This window comes from Ochotona princeps, chromosome 4 (genome assembly GCF_030435755.1).
Source record: "Ochotona princeps isolate mOchPri1 chromosome 4, mOchPri1.hap1, whole genome shotgun sequence".
NCBI lineage: Eukaryota > Metazoa > Chordata > Mammalia > Lagomorpha > Ochotonidae > Ochotona > Ochotona princeps.
In genome coordinates this window covers 43,770,022-43,796,320 of record NC_080835.1, presented here as the reverse complement: position 1 = coordinate 43,796,320, position 26,299 = coordinate 43,770,022, and the positions used below count along the sequence as shown (strand labels likewise).

At 44.7% G+C, this 26,299-nt stretch overlaps 1 pseudogene; it reads right to left on the bottom strand.

The window, feature by feature from the left end:
* Positions 1–4,297: 4,297 nt before the first annotated feature.
* Positions 4,298–20,011, bottom strand: LOC101520204 (large ribosomal subunit protein P2-like; annotated as a pseudogene).
* Between the last annotated feature and the right edge of the window lie 6,288 nt (positions 20,012–26,299).

The window sequence follows — 26,299 nt, the reverse complement described above, 5'->3', positions numbered from 1 at the left end:
CCAGGTGCTCAGGAAAGGGGAGTATCCTGTCCATGTCAGTAGCACGGGAATCCCGCCCTCCTCTTGATCATTTATACCTGTCCTGTTCTCACTGTTTGCCTAGGGAAGGAGCCAAACGGACACTTCAGGGGCAAGGCCTTCCCTGCCCTCCATCTTCAACACGGCACCTCATTCCTGACCCACTTCTCTTCCGGAACCCTTTGCCTCTTCTCTGCTGGATTTTTTCCCCTACTGGGTATCGCTTTCTACGTGCCAGGCCTGTTGCCTGTGCCCTACCTGGGTGTCGCAAGCACCATGGGGGCAAAGAAAAAAAATTTTAAGTTTTTATTTATTTGAAAGGCAGAGTTACAGAGAGAGAGGGGGAAAGACAGAAAGATCTTCTATCTGCTGCTTTACCTCTTCCCCCCAAATGGCCAAAACCTGAAACTTCTTTCAGGTCTCCCACATGGGTGCAGGGAACAAAGGACTTGAGCCATCCTCTGCTACCCTCCCAGGCACAATAGCAGGGAGCTGAATCACAAGTGGAGCAACTGGAACTTGAACTGGTGCCCATATGGGATGCCAGTGCTGCAGGCACCAGCTCAACCTGCTATACCACATTGCCAACACCAGGGGACAGAGAAGTTAGTTTCTTGACTTTACCGCTACTTCCCTGGTACCCTGTGCGAAAAAGACACTAAGCACACATTTGCTGAAGGGAAAGCAGAGTCCAGGAAATGTGTTGAATCTCCCTGGCTGCTGGCAGGATGTGTGAGGAAATAGGTCTGAACAAAGTAGAGTAAACTTGGAGCTTCCCCTGTAGGTGCAGTCCTCCCCTGGGGACCATCTTGGCCAGAGTCTATTTACCATCCTGCTCCCCCTGTGGTTCCCTGCATGGGTCCTTCAGTGAACTGGTGTCTAAGGAATCCCTGAGCCTCTTGGCTGTGAGTAAATCATTAATGTCCCCTATGACCTCTGTCTGCCTGCCTCAGAGAAGCCACCATCATTTCCTATGTAGCCTAGCTTCCCAAGTGTTTTGAGCTTGCCTATGAGTGTTAGATGAAAGGCTGCCTTTTGTTACCCTAGCAAGGGAAAGGAACTCACATTCACTAAGTTCATTGTCAAACACTTTTTTTCAGCCTAAGAGTTTTGGGTGCCTTGTCTCTTGCACTAAATCGCCCTTTGCAGAGCTGTCCCTACTCTAGGCTGTTCTGGGGGGCCTGACCTGGAGCCAGTGGGCCTCCCTTCCATGAAGGGGTCTCCTCCAGCACCTTCATTTCTTGCAAATGAGTTGTTCGTTTTTGTCTTATGCCCACTCCCAACCAGACCAGGCAGCAGGCCTTGCAGTCCTTCCTCGGAATGACCCAGCCCTGGGTCTGCCAATGCTTCCTCCCTCAACTCCTACATGACTCAGGATAAAGGCCTCCAATCTGCCCACGCCTGTGTCTGGGCCAAGTGTCAGCTCTAAGCCATCACTGTAGTTCCTTCTGGGAAAGCTATAGGCTGTCCTGCATGTCAACAAAACCTCTGGTGACCTGCCTGGGCCTGCCCAGACACCCTCGATTCTGTGCCATGGTAACAGAGTGGGTTCCTATGTCACCACCACATTCCACCCTTGGCTGGCACTGAGCAGGGACAGAAAGTGGGCCAGAAGTGTTGTGACTGCAGTCAAGTCCAAGGCCCCAGGTGCTGCCCTTTGGAAAGGGTAGCTGCTAGAGACAATGTGGAGACTGGAGACACCTGGTAGCAGATTTGAGGTAGAGGAGGCAGGCAGGGTGGAACTTGGTGGCAGGCCAGCGTCCAGAAGATGAAGGCAGACAGCAGTGACACACAAGCAAGTGATTAAAAGTAAGACCTGTTAGGAGACGGGATTGACAGCTAAGGCCAAGTGTGTGGTGGTACAGGACACAAGAAAGAAGGAGTACTTCTGGGCCCTGGCCTAGTTTCTGGGGTGCCCTAGTCCTCTACATTCTCTCAAAGAAGCATACATTTTAGTTTCTGTTATGTATCTATGCTTCTCTAGAGGTGCCAGGATTCACCCTGCTATTACGATTAGTTCTGATCATTGGAGTTTATGGCTCATTCGTGCATCCACAAGCTACAACTGAATCCCCTGACATCACCTGGGATACAGCAGTGAACAAAACTCAATTCGTTTCCTCCAAAGTACCGAGGGAACTAGATACCCTGAGCCTGCTGTGCTCAGGACTGGCATTGGCCAGTTCCTCTGGAAAGGAGTCCGAGGTGCAGGTGCAGCAAGTCAAAGCACCTCCCAAGTGGGGGACGCAGATAGATGACAGGGAGTAATGGAATCTAAGGGATTCCTATCCGGCAATGCTGTGTGACACAGGTACCCACCCCAACTTTCCAGGTGAAGGAAGACTTCCTGAAGAGGTCATACCACACCCTGGGGGTAGATGGACATTACCCAGCCAAGGACAGGTGCAAAGATTAGTGGGTTTGGGTGGGGAGATGGTAGAAGAAGAAGGTTTTCCTGAAAATTTTACTCATGTTCTGTGATCAATGAAGCTGCTTATAATGATGCCAAACACCTCCTAAAGTAGCTTATCTACCTTTAGGGTTGGGTAGCTGTCTCCTCTTCTTGCATATGCTTACTCCTCAAAAAGCAGACAGGAGTAAAAGCAGGGCTTCCCTCTGGGACATGAAGATGGTTTTCTGTTCCTTCTACATCATGCAAAGTTCTTCAAAAGAATGTGCACACACATGTATATATTGTATTATTTTTATATACATGTTATATATACAGAGAGAAAAATTTACTATAAAGAATTAAATCACACAATTACAAGGGATCTTGGAGCATGGATGATGTTTCAGTCCAAAGATTGGTCTCTTTAAGAACTAGAAAGAACTGATATTTCCATTGAAATTCTGGGGAAAATGCCAGTGTTGTAGTTGGGATGCATCCAGGCATGAAGAATTCTTTCCCACATGCAAAGGGTCAGCCCATTGGCATTTTTCAAGTTCTTAAGTAATTGGATAAGCCCCATTCACTTCAGAAAATGCAAACTGCTTCACTCAGCCTTCTGTCATCCAAAAACACTCTCTAGAAACATTCACACTAAAACTTGACGAAACATTGGGGTGCCCAGTGGCCCAGTCACGTTGGCAAAGATTAACCTTCGTACTGACCTGAAGGAATCAAAGCTATTTGGGGGTGTGTAGGTCTTTCCTGATGCCACCAAGATAATATCACATAGAAATTAGTAAGAAAAGCTCTTACCATAATGATTGGACAAAGCCACTCCTTGAGATACTTTGCTAATTGATGCTTAATCATATGATTGTTCTCATTTTTCTTATTGTACTCTCTGTGTTTGAACTTGTCATGAAAAGCCAATTGCTCTGTGAGATGAATTATAAATAGACAAGTTCTATCTGATACTAAGTCAAGAATGAGTCTTCCTTGAATTTTTCAAATAACCATGTACAATTCCTTTAATCAAGCAAACCACATCAAATGATTAATATTTCTCTGTTATTCAAAGTTACTTCCCCACAAAAGAAAAATGCCTGGTTGAACTGTGATTATACTAAAGAAAATTATCATCTAAGAACCATTTCAAGGAAATAAATAGAAGATATACGCCTTCCTTTGAGCCCCAGATAGAGGAGGTAGGGCAGTTCTCTAAAATATATATCAGTTTAACGGACTCCTGGGGACTTTCACATGGTTGCAGTAACAGCAGTGGGGAGGGGATTATACCTACTCTTCCTCCATGTGACTGAGAAACGGCCATGATCTTCCCAAAAAAATAGGAAGAAAACAAGCATTGAGTACAGTCTTACTCAATATGAGAAGTCGGATTCCTACATGGGCATCATCAAACTGTCACACATACACAGAGCAGGAAAATAAACCCATCTTGCCTCCCGGAACTTTAGCTGTGATCGCCCCTGGGTACAGCCTGTGTTCACTTACAAAAAGAGGCGGGGGCGCCGGGATCCCATGTGAGCACTGGTTCTAATCCCGGCAGCTCCACCTCCCATCCAGCTCCCTGCTTGTGGCTTGGGAAAGCAGTCGAGGACAGCCCAATGCCTTGGGATCCTGCACCTGATTGGGAGACCTGGGGGAAGTTCCTGGCTCCTGGCTCCTGGCTCCAGATCGGCACAGCACCGGCCATTGCGCTCACTTGGGGAGTGAATTATCGGATGGAAGATCTTCCTCTCTGTCTCTCCTCCTCTCTGTATATCTGACTTTGTAATAAAAATAAATAAATCTTAAAAAAAAAAAAGGCAAGTTACTCTTCTGACACCTACCTGCAAGGGTATGGCATTCACAGAAGTAGTAGCAGGACTACAGAAACAGACTCCAGCCTGAGTTTCCAGAAATGGCACTAACTGTCACACGAAGATCAAGACCTGAAGGTGCCTGCAGCTGCCGTCGCTTGACTGCATCTACAACACACAGCAGGCCCCATGGTGTAAGAGAAGGCACAAGTTCAGAGGCACGCACTCCACCTCGATGAACATCAATTTCATACTCTGTAAAAACCCGGGGGAATTAAATGAAAGCACGTATTCAAAGTTTCCATACTAACAACAATAAATTCCATAAATGTTAGGTTCCTTATATATTGGAAGAACTAGAAATCCAGCACATGATCAAATTGATTTGTTTTATGGGGAGTTTATTTAATGGGTGTATGGAGATATCCCTATTCAGTTCAGCAAGCACAAGTTGAATTCTTCAGGTATGTATGACTTTAAAACTCTGGTGGACTATGCAAGGCGGTTATTTTGCACCTCAGGGTCCAAGGGGGCTCCACTTACAGGAGGTTGAGGGATTCACCAGGGCTTCCAGAAGGGAATGGTAGAGGTTTACACAGAGTTCAAATTCTCTCATCTTCAGTGTTCCCATTTCTTCTGCTTGAAGGCAAATCCCTTTTTCACTGTCATGTGAAGATTAAATATATTCACACGGACAAAAGAGCTCAAAAAGTTTGCCTTCTTCTGTGCCCTAAGCCAGTAGTATTCTGTAAGTAATCAAGAAAGTTTCTGGAAGCTATTCCTACATCTAGAAAAATGCGTTGAGTGAAGTGATGCTCTGTTTCCAAATAAGCTGGCATGGGGGCAGCACACAAGGATGATTGATGTTTTTCAATTATCACACAGCTGGTTTGGCACCTCTGCCTTTTCTGTTTACACCCCTGTAGCAATTATGATTTGCACCACTCCCCTGGCACAGACCACAGATGGTATTGTTCAGTTAGCAACTGTTTGATGTACACAAATCCTGCCCTAACCAATGACGTTAAGGTATTTCATTCTTCCAATTTGAAAACTGAGCTCCATAAAACTTTCTTTACGGAGTTGATGTGAAAATCAAAGACAATATATGAAGGGACTGGTGTCTTGCTGCTGCAGGCAAAGCCACCATTTACAACACTATCAGAGTGCCTGTTCAGTTCCCGGGGCACCACTTTTAATCCATCTTCTTACTAATGCACCTGAGAAGGTAGCAGAAGGCCCAAGTGCTTAGGCGTCATCATCCATGTGGGAAATCACGATGCAGGTCCTGACTCCTAGCTTCAGCCTGGTCCAGGCTTTGCTGTTGCAGCCTCTTGGAGGGTAAGACAGAGGAAATCAGTCTCTTTCTTTCTCCCCTGCCACAATCAATTTTTCCAGTTTCTCCAAATCTCTCTATCATTCTGCTTTTCAAATAAATAAATAAACCTTTTAAAATAAAAAGACAACAGGTTAAAAGTACAGGTATACCAGATGTACTGCAGTCCTAACAGATATTTTGCTGCCTCTGTATCCAACCCTTCCTGGAGCACACAGACTACTAGAAGTCCTTGCCCACTAACATGAAGTTCGAAATATATTTTATTAACAAGTCCAGCTTGGATAGGTTCTTGCCTTGTACCATTATATGGCTCCTGGTCTAAGCACAATGGCTCTGATACGATTTCAGCAGATCTTGAGTTGTATCCCCTGGAGAAGAACAGAGGAGTCTGCACATGTCACCTGCTTTGGACCTTGTGATATACATGGTTGGTTTTCTCCTCCTGGAGGTCAGATGCTATTTCATCATCATCTTCATCCATCTTTCTCTAGCTTCTTTCCCTTGTTTGCAGATCAGCTCATCTTTGAAGACCCAACAGTGCCGAATAACTCAGCTCTTACAAGTTTTCACAATGAACCTGAATTTTATTTTAAATTTTACTGTTGATTTTTAGTTATTCGAAAGAGGGATATTGCCATTTACAGTCATTAGTTCTAAGTAATTCATCAGAGATCACCAGACATTTGTTGAATTATGTTTTAGGAAATGTACAAAGTGCTGGTCTAGTTTCTTGTATAGCATGGTCTAGTTCTCTTGGCTTTATAGCATCTCTGAATTTTTGTGCATATCATCAACCTTTGAAAAAGATGTTAATTAAACTTCAGAAGACAGAGCCAAGGAAACTTGTAACATGTCACTAGATCAATATCTTCTTAGGGGATGATCTTCAGTCTAACGCTCTCCCAACTGAACTATTCCAGCTACACATCTTAGGGGATGATCTTCAACTAGGTGTTCAAAGTCTTTTGATTGTGTCAAGATTCCTTTTATTCATCTGGCTCAAAACATTTTATATACATAAAGGTGTTATTTATAATGCCACTTAGGCATTATTTTTTAATCTGCAAGTCTGATCATCTTGGCCCCAAAGCCATTTGGTTCTTAGTTAACCCATGCTGCCTCCTAGTGACCACAGAATTTCTGAATGTTTTAAAATTACAAAATAGTCATCATCAGGAAGTCCTGCTCCCGTTATCATCCATAATAAGGGAAAAGTCAGCAATAACAAACATCCTAGAAATCTGACTCGGCACTGCGGAAAGTCTTCCTGCTAAAAAGCAGAATGCAAAATACCCCCAAATCAAAAACTTCCTGAGCATCAACTTGATACCAGAAGTGGAAAAATTGCACACCATTTAACTTTCTTTTCATGTCCAAAATGACTAAAAATACTGTATGAAAATGTCTTCAAGCTTTGTGTGTAACATGTATGCAAAAGAACACATGAATTTCATATTTAGACTTGAGTCTCATTCCCAACATATGTTCTTACACATAAGGAAATTTCAAAAATTTGAAACCCAAGACATTTCTGGGCTTTAGACACATGCTACCTAGCCTGCATCTGATGCCAATGGGCCCAACCAATATGGGAGCAGGGCATCAGTGTCATTATTAATAGATGCACCTATGCAACAGATAAGCTTCCCTGTTGACTGTCTACTTACAGCCAGGCCCTGTGCTGAGTAATTTTAACTGCTTAATTTTTTAAAATTTTAACACAGAGTCAAATCCTGGTTCTCCTGGTTGGGGCAAGGACTTTAAGCATTTTTTCTTCAATTTCTACAACCAAAACGGAAATTCTGTTTTACCCTTATGTACTTACAATGAGGAGTAAGTAGGGTAAGCCCCTGCGTGAGGGGCCCTCATATACGAACAGTTCGCTTAACCCCTCTTTTTGATTTTTTTAAAGTTTTCACTTTGAAGCTGATCCTGAGAAAAATCAATTATCTCAATAAAAGTCTAAATGGTCTAATATCCTTAAAAATAAGAGATAAGAACCAAAAAGTAGAAATAAGCAGGTAGAAAATGCAGTCATCACAGTGGTCACTTCCATGTGCAAAGCACTTAGCAGTTTGCAAAAGACTTTACATAAATTATTTGACACAATAAGCCTATGGAGTGGGTAAGAAAGTAGCTATTATTTTCCTTATCATACAAGCAATGAATCAAAATCAGAGGGTTTGTAGGAGACCTGACCAATCTTTTGGTGGGACTGTGACTTCAGCATGCAAGTTGAGCACTGAAGCACGTTCAGGATTCCACCTCTGGGTAATTACCTCTGGATAACTAGTCTAACTATCAGAGTCTACCAAGATTCCCTGCCAGATCAAAACATCTTAAGTAGCTCCACAAAACCTAGAAGGGACCATGAATGTTGAATCTCTAAGTCTGCAAATGGAACTAACGATGATGCTTAGTTTATAAGACGGAAATTCAATGGGTACAATTTACAGGGTGATTACCTAATATTATGTGATGGGAGCATAATAATACAGCTAATGCATTTCAAAGAGAGCAGTTCCATTTAAATTAGAATAACAAATTGAAGCTATTAATTTGCACAAAATGATTCAATTTTGACTCAAAAAAGCAGGAGATTTAGGTTCCAGTCCAGTACCTAATAATTACTGCATAAGGGGGCTTCAAAATGCTTGTGAAAAATTATATTTAAAGACAAATTTATTTTAGTTCAACTGTTTAAAAAATTCATGTAATATATATATATATTTTTTTTTCTCATCAGCTTTTTGATGACCTCTCATCTATGTGAACTTGAATAAGCTACTTACCTCCTTCAGTTTCCTTGTCCATAAGATGGGAGAACACAAAGTTTGTCATTTTAAACAAACTAATGTAAAGACTCTCACTTGGTACCTGAAACACAGCAGATATTCAGCAATTTTGCCTCCTTGCTATACACTCTCCATCTTGGTAGGACTCAATTTCACCATCTATGAAATCAAAACATGGGCTACCTTAGTGGCTGTCAAAGTATATGTCCTGGATGATTTAGACTACAAGTACCTGGGAACTTGTTAGAAAACTCTTGGGTCCCACCCTAAACCTCTTCAAATAGAGAAAGCCTGGACAGGGCCCAGAAATCTGTGTTTTGACAAGTTGTGATAGCCTAGCTCCAGAATGGTCCCCAGTGACTTTCTTCCCCTTCTTGGAATTCACACTCATGTGTAGTCTTGTTTCAGGATTGGTCTGTCTGATGACTAAAATATATCAGAAGTTGTGGCTCTCTCATCTGAGATTAGGTTACAGAATACACTGTGGATTAGTATTTCTCTGGATCTCTCTCTTAGATGACTGATTTTGGAATAGCCAGTTGCCAAGTCTTACAACGTTTAGGCAACTTTACAAGGAGCCTCCCAGGGAGAGAAGCAGGCCTCACCTCGCCACCTGAGTCAGTCCTTTTGGTAGTGGCTCGTGGAGTCCCAGTCAAACCTTCAGATGACCGAGATCACTTTGATTACAGGCTCTCTGAGACCCTGAGTCAGAAGCACTGCTAAGCCTCTTCTGGATTCCTGACTCACAGAACAATTAGCTGGTAATCACTTTACACTTCCCAATTTTGGGTAGTGGGCTCCCCAGCAATTGATTCCTAATGTACAAGCCCTCAGGGTGAGTCTGATGCAAACTTAAATTTGAGTCTCAAGGTGTTGGGTCATTTCTAAGCTGTTTTGCAGCTCTAGAAATTTTATAATCTTGTGGTCAATGTTGGCTATTAAAAATCAAGTAAGTAATGGTTCCTGTACTGGTATGACACAAAAGGGCCTTGGTCCTTGGATTAGCCCCTGCAGGCATGGCCAGCAAAATTTAATGAAAACAAAGCTGGAGAAATTCCAGAAAAGGGCAACTAGAAAAAGTTGTAGGTAAATCCTCTAGCTGCCCATGGATTCTGGAGCAAATAGAGCTTTGTTGTTGGGAAAACACAGAGCTGATACTGCTGAAGTGTGAAGAAAAAAAAACCACTAGGACATGGTTAGGACTGCAGATGTATTACCCAAGTTCAGACACAGCATGGTTACCAGCAAATGTACCAGAGAGGACTCCAACTCCAATATCAGACAGGCTAGGTTCTGACCCATGCAAGCCATCACTTGGGGACCATTCATTAACTTCTTCGAGTTGTAGCTTTTTAATTTAGAGAAATAGATTGAGAAGTACAGCATTCTTAAACTGGAGGGTTCCACATGCATGGATTCAACTATTAGTAGATTGAGAATATTCAGGAAGAGATTGTATCTGCACTAAACATGCACTGGTTTCTTTCTTGTCAGTCTCCCCAAATAGTATCACAAGTATTTACATATTCACATTGTTTTAGGTGTTACTAATCATCTAAAGATTGTTCAAAGTGTACTGGAGGATGTATGTAGGTTGTATGTAAATGTGTCATTTTATATGAGATATGAACTTCCACAGCTTTGCTCTCCTCAGACTTCCTGGAACCACTCCCCCAGACACAAATGGAGGTCTGTATCTGCTTGTAGCCCTGTGATGAGAATTCACATTGATCTGATTAAAGCACCTGCCACCAAGCAACTTTTCCAGAAGCTATAAATGTCATGGGAAATGATTGCAACAAAAGATGGCTTCTGTGAGTGGCACTCCCTCCACTGTTTTTCCTGCCTTTGTATTGTTAAGTGCAGCGTAAGCTAAACCCACACCAGAGTCAACACAGGTTTCAATTAATTTGTAAGTTTGTGAAAGGCTATAGGGTAAATGAGAGATGTTTGAGTAATGCCATCTATTTTAGAGGCTGACATCATAGAGATTAAGCATCCCAGCTCTGGTACCCACGAGTGTGCCCAATGCAGCAGGTGATGGGGTGAGAGATCTGTACTGATGGGGCAAAGTCATTTCAAAAGCAAAGGATGAACTTGCTGCTCCAGGACCATGTGTACCCAGGTAGTGTCTCCGGATGGTGACTTAGCTTCGTTCCAAAACTAGGGTTGGAACTAAGGAGTAAATCCTCCAGTAACCTCTGCTTGATGGTAGGCAAAGGTCCTGAAAACAGACTCCTTCTTGATGTCACAAAAATCTGCCCACAGCTGCAACAATCTTTTTCTTTCAGACACTGTGAAGGACTGAAAGAAGCAATCACTCCAGATGCCAGACAAGCCATCCAAACTTCTGCTTGCTGCCTGCCTCCCAGCTGTCCCCATGACATGCCTTCGCCATTTCTGTACAGTGCTATTGCTTGGGGAAATATTTTCATCAGGGTACATGACTGTTGAAACTTGCCTGTTGACTGTTGAAACGGGAAAAGCCATGTGCAGCAGTGCCATGGCCGAGGGAATTAGTTGCTATTAAAACTGTGTTCAAACCAAGGCGTTGCCAAGGCGCCAACAGCTGGCAAAGTTGCCTGGAGGGCTTTGGCGCCCTAACAAAGACTTGAATGTGCTAGATCTCAGTGGGGTTTTTAAATTGTGGACACCCAGAAGGCTGAAGCCAGAAGTCACGGCAGACCACTCCGAAGTCCTGAGCCCTGAGTGAGTAAAAGCTTCTCCAAGCTCTTCAGTAACGAAAACTGGAAGTTCCCCAATGTGGGCAGAAAGTCTGGGAGTTGGGGACCAAGATGAGGAGGGAGACAGATGAAGAAAAGTGCACCCTGGACCCATTTTTCACTTTCTCCATTATACATGGTTGTCCATCAAGCCTTCACACTAAAGGCTAGCATGTTCCTGTCTATAACTGCATGTATGGCCAGCCGTGTGTGGATGGCAGTGATGTGGTGCCACATCCCAGCAGAGGACATGCCCACACTTTTTTTTTCCTCAAATCTGGACTGCTCTGATATAGGGCATGATGGGAGGCATAGTTACTGCAGTCATCCCTGCTAGCACGTTGCACTGATCCCACAGGGAAGAGTACCAACCTGGCATCCTACAGTTTCACCCAATAGGTTCAGGTGGCCCCCAGATCCAAGGCTTCGGTTCCATTGCAATCAGGGATGCATGAGGATGTTGCTTCCCAGCAGCAGTCTGAGGTAAAAACTCATCTGCATCCTCTCCTGTCTCTCAGCCTCATCCCTACCTGGGACAGTGGGAGGGAAAAGGTAAGGGGAAAGTTGAGATTGACAAGAAGCTCTAGACTTGGCCCCAGATGAGTGGCTTTTCTCTTTCTCTCACTGTCAAGTATAAGCATCTTGAAAGCACACTTATTTAGTAGACAACTAAAATGCTCCATCACGCCAGCCACCACGTGCACGTGGTAAGCTGTCCCCGGGCCTGCCTGGGCTCCAGAGGCTGCTCCCTTCGGGGTGAGTACACCAAGCGGGGAGGTCTCTGTGACTGGACAGGTTCGGGGCCCACCCACCGCCCTCATTGGGCAGTGAATGGGATTGAGGAGGGGCACGACCTAGGGCCTGGGGTTTAAATTTCCAGCAGCCTCCCGGCTGCTGGTGGGTCTCAGGACAGGGCATCTCATGCCTGGATCCCAGATGCCAGCCACCACATGCATGTGGTGAGCTGTCCCTGGGCAGCCAGTATGCCATTTGGCACCAGGCTCCACCAGCTGGCTGCCCCGCCGGGACCTCTGGGGTTTTGGTTCTCTGAGTCGCTGCTTAGGTAGCTCCAGGTTGAACCCACTGTGCTTCTGAGACGTGAATCAATTGTAAAGATTCCCAATGACAGTAACTCTTTTTTTTTTTTTAAAGTTAATTTTATTTTTATTACAAAGTCAGATATACAGAGGAAGAAAGAGAGGAAGTGGAGCTGCTGGGATTAGAACCGGCGCCCATATGGGATCCTGGCAAATTCAAGGCGAGGACCTTAGCCACTAGGCCACGCCACCAGGCCCAACAGTAACTCTTTCTTTGAAGAGCTTGTAATCACTGAACAGTGCTGACCACCAAACACCAGTCTATGAAAAAGCTCAGGGCTTGTCCAGCAGAATCATATCCTGCTACCTGACATGATGATGGATCAGGAGAAGGGTCACAGTAAGCAGGGCCATTACATTAACTAGCACTCGAGAACCATATATGAGGATAGATTCTGTGGGGGATGTGTGGGCCAAACCCTGTGGAAATTCTAGCTCCACTAGTTAGCTCAAGAGTTGGGGTGGTAATGGACTAAGCTAGGTGTGACCAAGGAGCCTGCCATCAATCACGGGTAAAGGAATGGACAACATTCTGGACTGGTCAAGGCAGCAGCACCCAAATGTGCATCCTGAATAGGGTGTGGGGTGGGCGAGGCTGCAGCATTCACCAGCTCATACAAGGCCAAATGGAAGGCCAGACTTTGCCAAAACCTGGCCTAAAAGCCAATAGCATGTATGAGAACTGGGTCTGGGAGTGGATTAAGTGGAGGAACTGGGGAAGCTCCCCTGGCGAGTCATGGCTCCCACTGGTGAACATGTGGTCCAGACCTGGGGGTCGGACAAGCTGGGCAAAGTAGCTCCAACAGCTGGATAATGTGTCAATTGGTAATGGAACAGGGTGGACTGGGCAGGACTGAGCAAACCTTAACCCACAACCGAAACTAGAGATCAGGATGGAGCACAGGTCATGCCGAGTTAGGCTCTTGCACCTACTGGTCTGCGTGAGCCAGGAATGCTAAGCCACAGTGTCTAAGGCAGAGGTCAGGACAGGTGAGGGGCTGAGCCAAGCTGAGTCAGAGCAACCACTGGCATGCACATGATCTATGGCTGGGAACAGGCCCGGTTGGGGAACTAAGGCGACAACCCTAGCTGGGTTGAGGTTCCCACCAAGGGGCACATGGCCTGGAATTGGGGCTGGATTCTGATCAGGAAACAGCTGTAGTCTCCCTTGGCACAAGTGTGGACTGGGATTGGATGCACCGAGCCGGGCCAGGCTCCAACACCCTCTGGTGTCCTGGAGGACCAGGGTAGATGTGGGATGGACTAGGCAAGGTCTCAACCCCTACTGAGCCATGTGTGAGCCATATGTGGGTGTGAACGAGCTGTGGCTGGGCTGAAACATCCAACAGCAAGGACCAGCTTGGGTTGAAGGCCAGTCAGGAAAAGCCACTGTTCCTGCTAGGACAGGAGGTGAACTGAGTAGGGCTGGCTCATGGACCCCCTGGTATGCACAAAATCTGGCGTTGGGAGGGGTTCTGATGGAGGAGCCTGGGCAACTCTTCTGGCAGGACACAGACCCAGCAGGTAAGCGCAAGAAACATGATAGGAAACAGCCCAGAACAGGCCATGGAAAGTTACCCACTGACATACATTTGGCATGGGTCGGAAGCAGACTAGGCTGAATCAGTTCACATCATCCACTGGCAAATCCAAGCACCAGAACAGTTTGGGTCAAGCCAGGTTTGGTCGCAACAAAAACCAGTGCACATTATGGAATGCCAAGGTGAGGTTGCCTATACTGGATGTGCCCACAGTGCCCAATCAGCATGGTGAGAACTAGGAATGGAGGGGACAGAACTGGCAGGGGGGGTTCCCTTGCTGGATAGCTACTCCCACTGGTGAGCATGAGCTGGGATAGGGGCAGACCAGACTAAGCAGGGCTACAACATCTGTGGGCCTCATGTGGACTAGATCAGGGAAAAGCCAGGCTGGGCTGATTATTCCTACTGGTGCAAGCAAAATTAGTGAGGGTTGTTTGGGCTTAGCCACAGCATCAGCTGGCAGAAGCTGGCACTGGGGTCTAATTCTGTCAAGTCAAACCACAGAACTACCTGGAGAGTGCATAATCCGGGAGTAGGAGAGGCCTGGGAGGGAAATAGTGGGCTCCTCCCTCTTGGGTTACCACTCCCATGGGAGGGCACAAAAACTAGGACAGGGGCTGGGGTTACTAGACAGACACCCAACAGCATCTGTGTGGGCTGCATTGTGGAGCTGGTTAGATTGAGCTAAGCTTTAATACCCATTGACAAGTACAAGAGCCGAGTGGGGTGTGGGACAGACTGGACTACTACTACACATACTGGCAAACCAGGGTAGGGGGCGCATCTGGTGGGAGTTATTGTGGGTCATTCCAACTAGGCTGCAGCTCCCAATGGTTTATGGGAGGGCTGAGTATGTGCTGGGCAGAATCAGGCTGGACTGCAACACCCATTGGTTCCAGTCGAAGTCAGGGCTGAAAACAGAACTAACCCAGAGATTGCAACCACTAGCTGATGGGGTGATGGACTGTGCCAGGCACTGTACTTGCAAGTACATATAAGAATCTGGTCTGAGGGCCCGGCGGTGTGGCCTAGTGGCTAAAGTCCTCGCCTTGAAACCCCTGGGATCCCATATGGGTGCCGGTTCTAATCCCGGCAGCTCCACTTCCCATCTAGCTCCCTGCATGTGGCCTGGGAAAGCAGTTGAGGAGAGCCCAATACATTGGGACACTGCACCCGCGTGGGAGACCCGGAAGAGGTTCCAGGTTCCCAGCTTTGGATCTGCGCGCATCGGCCCATTGTGGCTCACTTGGGGAGTGAATCATCGGACGGAAGATCTTCCTCTCTGTCTCTCCTCCTCTGTGTATAACTGGCTGTAATAAAATGAATAAATCTTTAAAAAAAAAAAAAAAAGAATCTGGTCTGAGAACACCTCAGACAAAGTTTCTTTGGAGATCTCCCCAATCGAAATGCTGGATTCAGAACCCTAACCAAGACAAGACAGAAGACAGAACAGGTCAATCAACTATCTCAGCTATATGTTTGCAGCTAAATACTGGCAAACGGAGACTCTATGATGGACTATGTCATTTAGTGGATTCTTCAAAGACCTCATTGTGCTTGGAGTGGCAAGATTGGCAGCGATTCATAATTGGTGAACCATCAAAACCACTTGAGCAAGAACCTAGGATCATGCCCTACATCCGGGACCTGGGGTGGGTGGGAAACTGGGTGGACCTTCTCCCTTATTATCCCCCTTTAAACATGAAGGAAACAATATGGAAATAATAGTCTTACCCACTTTCCTATAGTCCTTGAACCTTTTTACCCTAATTAACTATGTAAAGATTGTCAAAAATATAATAAAAAAATAAATAAAATGCTTCATCATTCAATAGCCACAAATCATATCATGAATGGCACATTGCCAATACTAATTTTAAGAATAAACCTCATAGTTAATGATCCTAATTGTATCTGGTGAAATGTGGATATCACACACTGTTTTTTGTTTGTTTGTTTTTTATTAATTACATTGCATTATGTGACACAGTTTCATAGGCTCTGGGATTCCCCCAACACCTCCCCATGCTCTCCCCCCATGGTGGATTCCTCCACCTTGTTGCAATGTTACAGATTAAATTCAGTTGAGATTCTTTCATTGCAAACATATACCAAGCAAAGAGTCCAGCATCTAACTGTCCAGATAAATTCAACGGTTTCTTGGGGAGACCATCTCTGGTCTGAAGGCAGAGCTGGCAGAGTATCATCCCAATCAATTAAAAGCCCCAACATAACATCAACAACAATTTACAACATTAAGGAGTTAATTGTCATGGTATTGAGTGACAAATATGTTAAAAAATGCAAGTTCTTAACCACATCCTGTGACTACTTCATTGACATTTCGATTTTAGTTTATATACAACCAGCTGCTATACACCTTAGAATGGCTATAGGGTGCTATTCAGCTGTCTTATGTCTGTCCTCATTTTAGTATTTAGCAGACTATTGCATTGAAGCATAATTCTACTGAACTTCACAGATTTTAGGATAGTCTAAACTGGCTTATAACTCTAGCAAGGCGTATGTCAACAGTGGAGGTGTAGAACTGTTTTAGGAGGGGTGTGCAGAGAAATCTTCCATTCCCCAGTGAGGAGTAACTAATCTCTGTGTCCTAGCTAGTAAGGTATATAGATATCACACACTTTGATTAATATTGTTTCCCTAAAGTCACACACTTCAGCTGTCTGATATTTAACATGGCTGCTTTCTCTTCTTAAACATTGACTTCCATTCCATGCACACTTTATACTCTAGCCTAATTTAGCATTTTAATCTATAGGAGTTTCAAAAATGTATTATGAATTTTTTTGGTTTTGTGGGTTTTTTTTTTTTGCAGTGAAACTCAATTTATTTTAGATAGAATAAGATGGCAATGTGTGGACAGGTTTAAACTGATGGAAAATAATTAGGATGAAGCAGAGAGGACAGATTTCAGGAAATAGGAGAGGAAAGACTGATGGCAGAGGGGCACCCGGAGACCTGTGGACATGGAGAAGCAGCAGAGACAACAGAATGACATTGCAGTGACCAGATACACCAGTAATGCTCAGCTATCAGCGATCAGTGATTGGAGCTCTGCCTGTGACCAAACGGGAAGGGGAGTTCACCAGGAGATCAGAGGGTGAACCCAGGCAAAGAACTGCCTGTCCTGTTGATTTGTTTGATCTGCCCATGAGCAGAGACAGAGCAGCAGTTCCGAAGTGACAGTGCAAGAACAGGGTGAATTTCATGGCCCATACCCTCACCAGTGACACATTGGGTACCATTTTGTATACTGTGGCAAAGGCTGCAGGATCAGAGGGACAACAGCGAACTGTACATGTGCTAAGATGGAAGCAAACTCACTTCCAGCTTAGCACATTGCACCGATCCCACAGGGAAGAGTACCAATCTGGCATCCTACAGGTTTCACCCGAAATAGGTTCAGGTAGCCCCCAGACCCAATGGCCAGCAGACCCAGAACCCAACCAGCACCATGTCAGGTGACATTTTGTGCACTGGCAAAGGCTGCATGACTGGAGGGACAACAGAGAGTTGCCCATGTGCTGAGCCAGGAATGAACTCAGTTCTGGCTCAGCACACTGTGTTAGTGCCACAGGGATAACAGTGCCAACTTGCCATCCTATGGGTTCCAAACAAAATAGATCCAGGTGGCCCTTGGACCTAATGGCCAGCAGGTTTTGGCAAGACCAGCCCCCAGTGATTAAGAAATCTGGTGTCAGGCCCGGCGGCGTGGCCTAGCGGCTAAAGTCCTCGCCTTAAACGCCCCGGGATCCCATATGGGTGCCGGTTCTAATCCCGGCAGCTCCACTTCCCATCCAGCTCCCTGCTTGTGGCCTGGGAAAGCAGTTGAGGACAGCCCAGTGCATTGGGACCCTGCACCCGCGTGGGAGACCTGGAAGAGGTTCCTGGTTCCCGGCATCGGATTGGCGTGCACCAGCCCATTGTGGCTCACTTGGGGAGTGTAACATCGGATGGAGGATCTTCCTCTCTGTCTCTCCTCCTCTCTGTATATCCGGCTTTCCAATAATAATAAAATCTTAAAAAGAAAAGAAAAGAAAAAAAAGAAATCTGGTGTCTCCCTAATCCCAGGCAAAGTTCAAGCTGGGAGTGTGAGAAAAGCTGTGCAGGCAATGGTAGGGCCACAACATAGGATCACAGCGGATCACAAGAGGCTATACAGACCATGGTTGAAGCCTAGCACAAGAGCCCAGGACTGAATCTTGCTGGAGGGAGTGGTGCAAGTGATTGCAAATGAAGAACTGGGTACCAACCACAATCAATAAAATCGACCTCTAGAGTGGGTAACACAGCTTAGAAAAAGACCCTAAGTGGAGGAATCAGCTAACCAGAATAGCAATGACCAAGAACGAAAGAAGAGACAGAGGCACAGAGAATAGTACTGAAGGCTTCCCTGCAAAGGAGCAAAAGTCTTTGGCAACCTTAGAGATAACTGAGGAAAACACTGAGAAAATGGGGGATAAAGCACTTTAAAAACTTGTTACAGGGCCAGGCCGGGTAGCCTAGCAGCTTAAGTCCTCGCCTTGCCTTACTGGGATTCCATTTGGGCACCAGTTCATATCCTGGCAGCCCCACTTCCCATCCACCTCCCTGCTTGTGGCCTGGGAAAGCAGTCGAGGACAGCCCAAAGCTTTGGGACCCTGCACCTGCATGGGAGACTTAGAAGAGGCTCCAGGCTCCTGGCTTCAGATAGATTTAGCTCCAGCCATTGCGGCTGCTTGGGGAGTGAATCATCAGACAGAAGATGATTCTCTGTCCCTCCTTCTCTCTGTATATCTTACTTTGCAACTAAAAAAAATCTAAAAAAAAAAAAAAAACCCTGTTATAAATCTTCTTAACAATGAGAAGCATATACAGGAGAACAAGGAATTCAATGAATATGTTAAATAGGAAACAACAACAGTGAGTCAAATGAAAGCTGATATGCTAAAACTTAAGAACATAATAGAGCAAATTAAAAATTCAGTGGAAATCCTTAATAAGAGAATGAGTGAGGTAGAAGAATCTCAGAATTGAAAGATATTTCTTTGCACAATGGGCAAATGATCAAAAAGCTGAAACTGGAGCAGGGTCAAGCTAAAAAAGTCAAGAATCAAGAGACACTGTTAAAAGGTCAAATACAAGAATTATGGGAGTTCTAGAAGGCACAAAAAAAGAAGCTGGTTTTAAAGATATATTCAATGAAATAATAAATGAAAACTTCCCCAATATGAAGAAAGAATTGGGAAACAACATCCAGAAGGGGCACAGAACTCCCAATAGGATTGATCAAAAGTGATCTTCCCCACGACACATGATAATCAAGATCTCTTCAGTCAAATATAAGGAAAAGATCCTTAAATGTGTATGTGAAAAATCAGTTAACATTTACAGAAAATCTAATCAGACTCATAGCTGACCTCTCACAAGAAACTCCACAGGCCAGAAGAGAATGGAGTGACATATTCCAGCTTTCAAAGGGGAAAATTGTCAGCCCAGAATAACGTGCCAAGCAATGCTTTCCCTTGCCTTTGAAAATGAAATAAAATAAAGGAAAGCTCAAAGAACACACCTCCTCTAGACTCGCCACGCAAATGATGCTTAAAGATGTTCTCTTGAAAGAAAGGAATAGCGTCCACCAAAACCAAAGGCAAAGATGAAGATCATCCCAGTAAAAATAACAACAGAAGATGACATCAAACAACGAACAACTCATTACTAAAATAACAGGACCAAATTATTAACTATCCATATTAATCCTGAAACATACCTTTGGAGTGAACACTAAGAGCACTCTAAGAGCATTTCCAATTTTTTTTTTTTTGAAAATTCAATTAAAGTACATTTTGGTGCAAAAAAAATGAAATGCATTTTTTTTTAACATAAAAGGCTTTATTGGGGGGGGGGGGACGCAGGATCTGGTCAAACAGGCGGAACCCCATGTCGTCGTCCGACTCCTCCGACTCTTCCTTCTCCTTCTCTTCCGTTGCTGCAGGGGCCGCACCGGCAGCAGGGGCCGCGGATCCTGGGGCAGCAGACACGGCCACAGCCCCCCAGCCGGCACACTGGCCAGCTTGCCAATGCCCTGGGCGATCACATCCTCAATGTTCTTGCCACTGAGCTCACTGATGACCTTGTTGAGCCTCTCGTCGTCCGCCTCGATGCCCACACTGTCCAGGATCTTCCTGATGTCCTTGGCGCTGGGCGACGCGTTGCCCCCAAGGGCCGCCAGCAGGTAGGAGGCGACGTAGCGAAATGCATTTTTTATGCATGTATTTTCCATGGACTTTTTGAAGACTCCTGTGTGTAAGTAATCTGCCCTGAGTACTCGGTGTATGGACTTGGGAAGCACTTCTGGACCTGTGCAGCAGGCTGAGGACACACTCTAAGTAGCATAGCACCAAGGCTTGTTTCTCATCACCGTCGGGGATGAGCTGTGACTCTCATGCTGTCTTCCAAAACCATGACTCAGGAGCCCAGAAGGCAGCTGTCTCGTGTCCTTACTTTCTCCAAACCCATTTCTGACAGCCCTATGTATAGGAAAAAAGAGCACAGGGAGGGAAGAACTGGTGTTAACAACCCCAGACAAGAATTATGTATCACTTCTCTCTTTCTGTTCCCCATAGCAATAATCCAAACATTAACAGGAAGTTAAGTCTTAGGCATTTAGCCTAGAGGTGAACCTGACGTTTGGAATGTGGTGAAGCTCTTTCAATACTGTTTTCGCTACATCACATGGGGTTTGATATTTTTGTTTTTATTTTTATTTACTCAAAAAATTTTTCTTATTAAGTTCTTGCCATTTGAGTATCTAGATTCAGTTCCTGGCTCCAGCTCCTGATTCCAGCTTCCTGCTCATGTGCATCTTGGGTCGTGGTGGTGGCTCAAATCCTGGAAGACTTGAACTGGGTTACTTGCTCCCAGTTTCATCCCCCAACCACCTTAGCCACTGTGATCATTTAGAGAGTGAACCAGTTGATGGGAGCTAACTTGATTTCATTCTTTTTCTTTTCTTTTCTTTTCTTTTCTTTTCTTTTCTTTTCTTTTCTTTTCTTTTCTTTCTTTCTTTCTTTCTTTCTTTCTTTCTTTCTTTCTTTTTTTCTTTTTCTTTCTTTCTTTCCATGCCCCCCTCCAACTACAGCAAATATACAAACTTAAACGTTGAATCTTTGGCGATTCCCTTTCTCAATTTTTTTCCTGAAAATCTTCAAAGAAACACATGCCCATCAATCCACAAGGTGGCCAATTGTGTACTCCGCTCACTGTCCTGACTCAACCATTGCTCCACATTGTATGTGGTTATTCCTCAAGTCCAGCATTAAGTCTTTCTAGAATATACTAATTTACCACTTGTGGCCTAATCCACACTTGTCCCATGCATGAGCTCAGGATCTCACACTATCACCACTGTCTCCCCTCTTTCGTCTGGCTGCTCTGCTCTCGTCTGGTCTCATTACTCACTATTCTCTCCACTTTGAGAGACACACTGCTGGCATAGGATATCTCTTTTCCAGTCTTGCCTAAACATATCATGAATTCAGGTATTAAGCCATGTGCGTACACAAGTGAGAGCTGCACGAAATTGAATGACTAAGCAGTCAGTTTCAAGTGAAGATGGAAGATAGGACACGTGCTTCATGTGCGTCATTTTGGACACGTGTGTCATTTTGGACACATGTGCCACATGCATCATTTTGGAAATGCGCATCACATATGTCAAGTGTATCAATTTGGACACATGTGTCATGTATGTCATGTGAGTTATTTTGGAGAGGAGAGAGAGAGATCTAGATGTTTGGGTCACATTCAGCCCATCTTATTGGCAAAAACAAAATAGAACTTTCCAGTATGTGTAACCAACGCTGAATTCTCAGAAGAACGACCAAAAGAAATGTTGTCTTTATTTTTCATTCTTCCTTTCTTCCTTGTGTGTGTATGTGCTCATCATCCTTCATCTTCACTGGGAATGTCGTAGCTGCAGTCTCGTTGGCCTTGACGGGCAAGCACATCCACACACTCCAGGGTAGCAACTTCCCCCTGGCACACCACATGGCTCAGCTGCAAAGACTGAAGAAGCCAAGCCTCAAAGGATGCACCAAGTTATCCTGCTGGGCAAAAGCCCACACTGACCATATGGAAAGAAATACTGCTCTCTTGTCCAGCAGCCTATGGCGGCTCTGCAGCCTGGGACCTGACACCACAGCGAGAGCCTGCATGTTGGCTGGGAGCAAGGCAGGAAGGGTGTGGAGCTCACTGCCTTAGCACTCACCGCCACGCTGGCGAGCTCCAAAGACAAACAGTGTGCCTTTTCCCAGAAGGGGTTCAGGGCTGTTGCGACATCTCACAGGTGGTGAGTGAGCTCAGGTGAGCAGTGCAGCAGGGCTTCCAGCTTCCTTCCTCCAGAGCAAAACATTCTTGCTTTTGTAAACTCAGTGTGATCAATGTAGAACCTTTACTTATCGGAACCTGGCTGTCCTTGTAGGTTCTTTGCCTGGTGTTGCTTACGGAGGCTGGGTTTTACATGCTCTATGAAAGGTTGGCCTGAAAGCTTCAGCAGTCTGTCTCTGTGAGTCTGTCTCACAGAGCAGTAAAACCAGGGAAGAGCAAGTGTGGGCAGAGACGCTAGAGCTCTGGACCTCAACGCTAAGGAATTATGCAGCTGTTTGGATCAGCTGTGGTTTCCATCTCCTGGAGTTGACCAAACAGCAGCAACAAGAGTTATAAAGGAGGCCACAGACTGTCATGGACTGGAGTCAAGAAGCTTCTCTCTAAGGTTCAAAGCGATGACTTCATTAGCTAATACTCTGCACTACAAGTGCCCTGGCATTTGAGTGCCATTTCACATCCCAACTACTCCACTTCCAATCCAGCCTGTGGCCTGGAAAGCAGTAGAGGATAGCGCAAGTCCTTGTGACCCTGCACCTGTGTGGGAGATCCAGAAGAGACTCCTGGCTCCTGGCTTCAGATCAGCTTAGCTCTGGCCATTGCAGCCGTTTGAGGAGTGAATCAGTGGATGGAAGATCTTTCTCTCTGTCTCTTGTTCTCTCTGCAAATCTGTCTTTTCAATAAAAAAAAATTAAATCCTTTTTAAAAGCTTGTCTCTTTGAAGATGTGGGTTCTAAGTGAGTCATGCAAGATGAAGAGATTCTAGAGACGGCGTGCACAGCCTGGTAATAAGCATATGCATGTTTGAAAACTGCTGGAAGTATATTTGCAATGCTTTCATCCCATGAAAGCTGCTAGGTGTGTGAGATGATGGGTATTCAACCAGCTTCGTCTGCTCCTTTCACAATGTATACCTACAGCAAAGCATCATGCTGCCTGCCACTGGACACGTAGAATTGCTATTTGTCAATGATGCCTTAATGAATCTGGGAGAGAAAGACATGTATCTGATTTTAAAGAAAAAAGAAGAAGCAACAGCTGTTGTGGGTCCTAGGAGGAATGGATGGTGTGTGCATCCACTGGAGCTCTGGAGCACAGGGCCAGCCTGGCTGCCGAGGTCTGAGCATGAGGGATCTGCTCCATCTGAAGCCATCCTGGCTCCATCTATAGTAATCCTCTAAACAGTAAACAGAATTAGTGAATGGCAAAGTCACTTAATTTAAGTATTTGAGGCTTACCATCCACATGCACTTATTAAGATTCAAATCTTTGGAGGGAAAACAATCAATGAAAAAAGCCTTGCACAAACCCCAGGTTGCTGTTCATGTTGAGGTTTTAGGAGGCACCATGCATCATTGCTGTCCTTCTGTCTCATTTTCTGTACAGGTAGGAAAAACATTCTTGATTTGTTCAGATGAGGACTGGGACTCCAAGAGTGATTTAATGAGAACATCTAAGTAAACACAAGAGAGGTGTCCAATTGAACTGTTACCCCCAATCTTTCTGGTCACATACTGCCTCTAGTACCTCAAGATAAGGCCTTCCATACAGAAAGTACCACAGAAACATCACATAGAAGAAACAGGGCTTTCCTGGACCTCAGAAGCTGTGACTCAGCCACTGGGACAAAGAATGTGTGTGGAAATTTTCAGAAACCTTTGGAATGAAACCCATTCCAACAGGCCATAGGTTCCTCCTGGCTGCCAGAGTTGCCAGTCTCTCCTTGATGAGAGTGCAGTTCACTCTGAGTGAGCAGAAAAAAAACCTCCCCAGTAGCTACCCAGAGATCCTCCTGTTGGAGTCTGGGCAGCAAGATCCCACATGTGTGCAAAGGCACTTTTGCTAAGAAGCATGTGCCAAGTAAATGCACCTGAAAAAATTCATCACTGATTTATAGGCACAACCACACTAAAAACAACCGCTGGGATGGGCCCAGCCCTCCGTGGCCTTCCGAGTTCTCTTACACTTATTGTTTCACTTTATCTTCACACATCCATTTTATAGATGGGGAAACTAAATGTCCTCAACAAGCATTCAATGATTTCATACAGCATCATTGCCTAACAGATAACTGAATTTATACTGCCACACTTTTGTGCTATGTTGAGGGAAAAAAAAAAAACAGGAAGACAAGACATGGAAGAGCAATTCCAGTACTAATGTCCAGAAGCTGAGGTGGAATTGGTGGAGTTGGACGTGTGCTTTACTGAACTACTGCTAGATTTTTAGAAGACAAGTGACATGTCCGTAAATAAAGCAAATCCACCCCGGGTTTCTTACACTAATTTTTCCACTTTATCTTCTGGTGGCAAATGTCCATAGATAAAATGATTGCCCATCACAGACTATTCCAAAGGGGATCTGGAAGTGGATGGGGTGGGTGGGGGAAGGAGACTAAGCTATGGATGGATAATCTCAGGAATTAGGTAATGAAGGACATAGGAATCTGTTATTCTGGTCTGTCCGCACTTGTGCATGCTTGAAAACTTCTACTACCACAAAACCTTTTAAACAAGGAATGTCTATCAACAGGAAATTGATTGAATAATGGTATTTCTACTCCTTAGAATATCAAAGTAATTTTTAAAAATAAGCTATTCCAACCTAAATAGCTTAACTGGTGGAAGTTCTTCCAAATACTATAAACAAGAAAAGCAATAAATCTCACTTTAGTAAAATAAACAATGACCTGAAAGTCACACATTTTCTGTATTTGTGTATGTATATTTGAATATGGCAAAAATGTGGAGAGTACATACCAGGTTGTCATGGACTCTGGGGATATGGTACTCCTCAAGTGAGTGGGTGCAAGAAAAAGGGAAGAAAAAAAGATACGGGGGAGCCAAGTGAAAAAGAATAGCCTCACTGCACAAGATGTGTTCCGCTGTTACCAGTACAAAGCACCATTTCTTTACCTCTCTAATTCTCTCCTGACTTTTTCTGGTTCTCACAAGTCCACGTTTCCTAGATGTCTTTTCATCTTTGCCTGGGATTTGTGATTAACATTCCAATGAACACCTTAAAATTGCTTTGTTTTTCATCGTGACAAATTTCTCTGTGTGGCTCCTACATGCTAAGGCTGGGCTGCTCATGTGCAAAACATGGATCACTTTGAAACTGTGGTCAATGAAGGGACCCCTCCCCCCAGTTTAACAACAAGCTTTGCACAGCTGTCTAGCACAGTAACAGCCCATAATAATCACTTGCCTGTCTGGTGCTTAGTAACTTACTATTCCATAATAGTTGTCTTTGTTAAGAATCTGCTGAGCTGTGTTTCTCACACTTCCTGATAAAACAGGGCAGAACCAGCGGCAACCAAGATGGGAGACTGGAGTTTGTACAGAGTGACTCCAATTGGCCCAAGTTACCTTAATGTTCATTATAACCTCAAATACCATATCTCTGATGATCTGTCAACAGCCTTCTTTGAACATGTGACACACGTGGCAAGCATTATTTACCACGCATGCTCAAGGAACTTTCCACCCCATTTCCTCTGCACCTGTTGTGTTTGTCTCTTAGTTTCACCAAGTTATGTCCCATTTATCCCAACGCTAAATCCCCAAACCCCATTGGATTAGCAGGTGGATTTGGCATGTGCATGTGTTCATGCATACACACACACATACTTTCTCACAGGGTCTTGTAATAAAACTTTCTCAGACAGAAAGAACACCTGGTGTGAATAGGGCAGGCCTTTTGTTTAGCCACAGTTGTTCCTAGATCAATTTCCCATAGGATAATTGGGGATAGGATAGAAAAACTGTATATATTTAAGAAAACCCAGAGACCACATGAACGAAGAATAGTGCAAGGAGTTATGAGGGCCAGGAGCCAGATCTGGGGTGCCTTCAGATCACATAGGAAGTCAGTCCTTTGTTAGAAGTGTAATATCATCCTTGGAAACATCTTAGGCCTTAAGCTAAGGTTTAGAATAAGAGATAATCAACAGAAGTCAATAGGAAATGCAGCAGAGTACTTCGTGGTGAAAGCATTCGGTTCTATAGTGAAAGATTTTGTATTTGATGACCAAGCTATAAGCAGAGATTGGACAGAGAGAAGTTGACATGATGCAATGTTTTGCCTGCATGGTATCCATCAATCTTTTACCGCAGGCAGCTGTGGTCATCAGCAATCTGATATTTGCTATTATCAATACTGATAAGCAAATTGAAGAAGTTTGGTG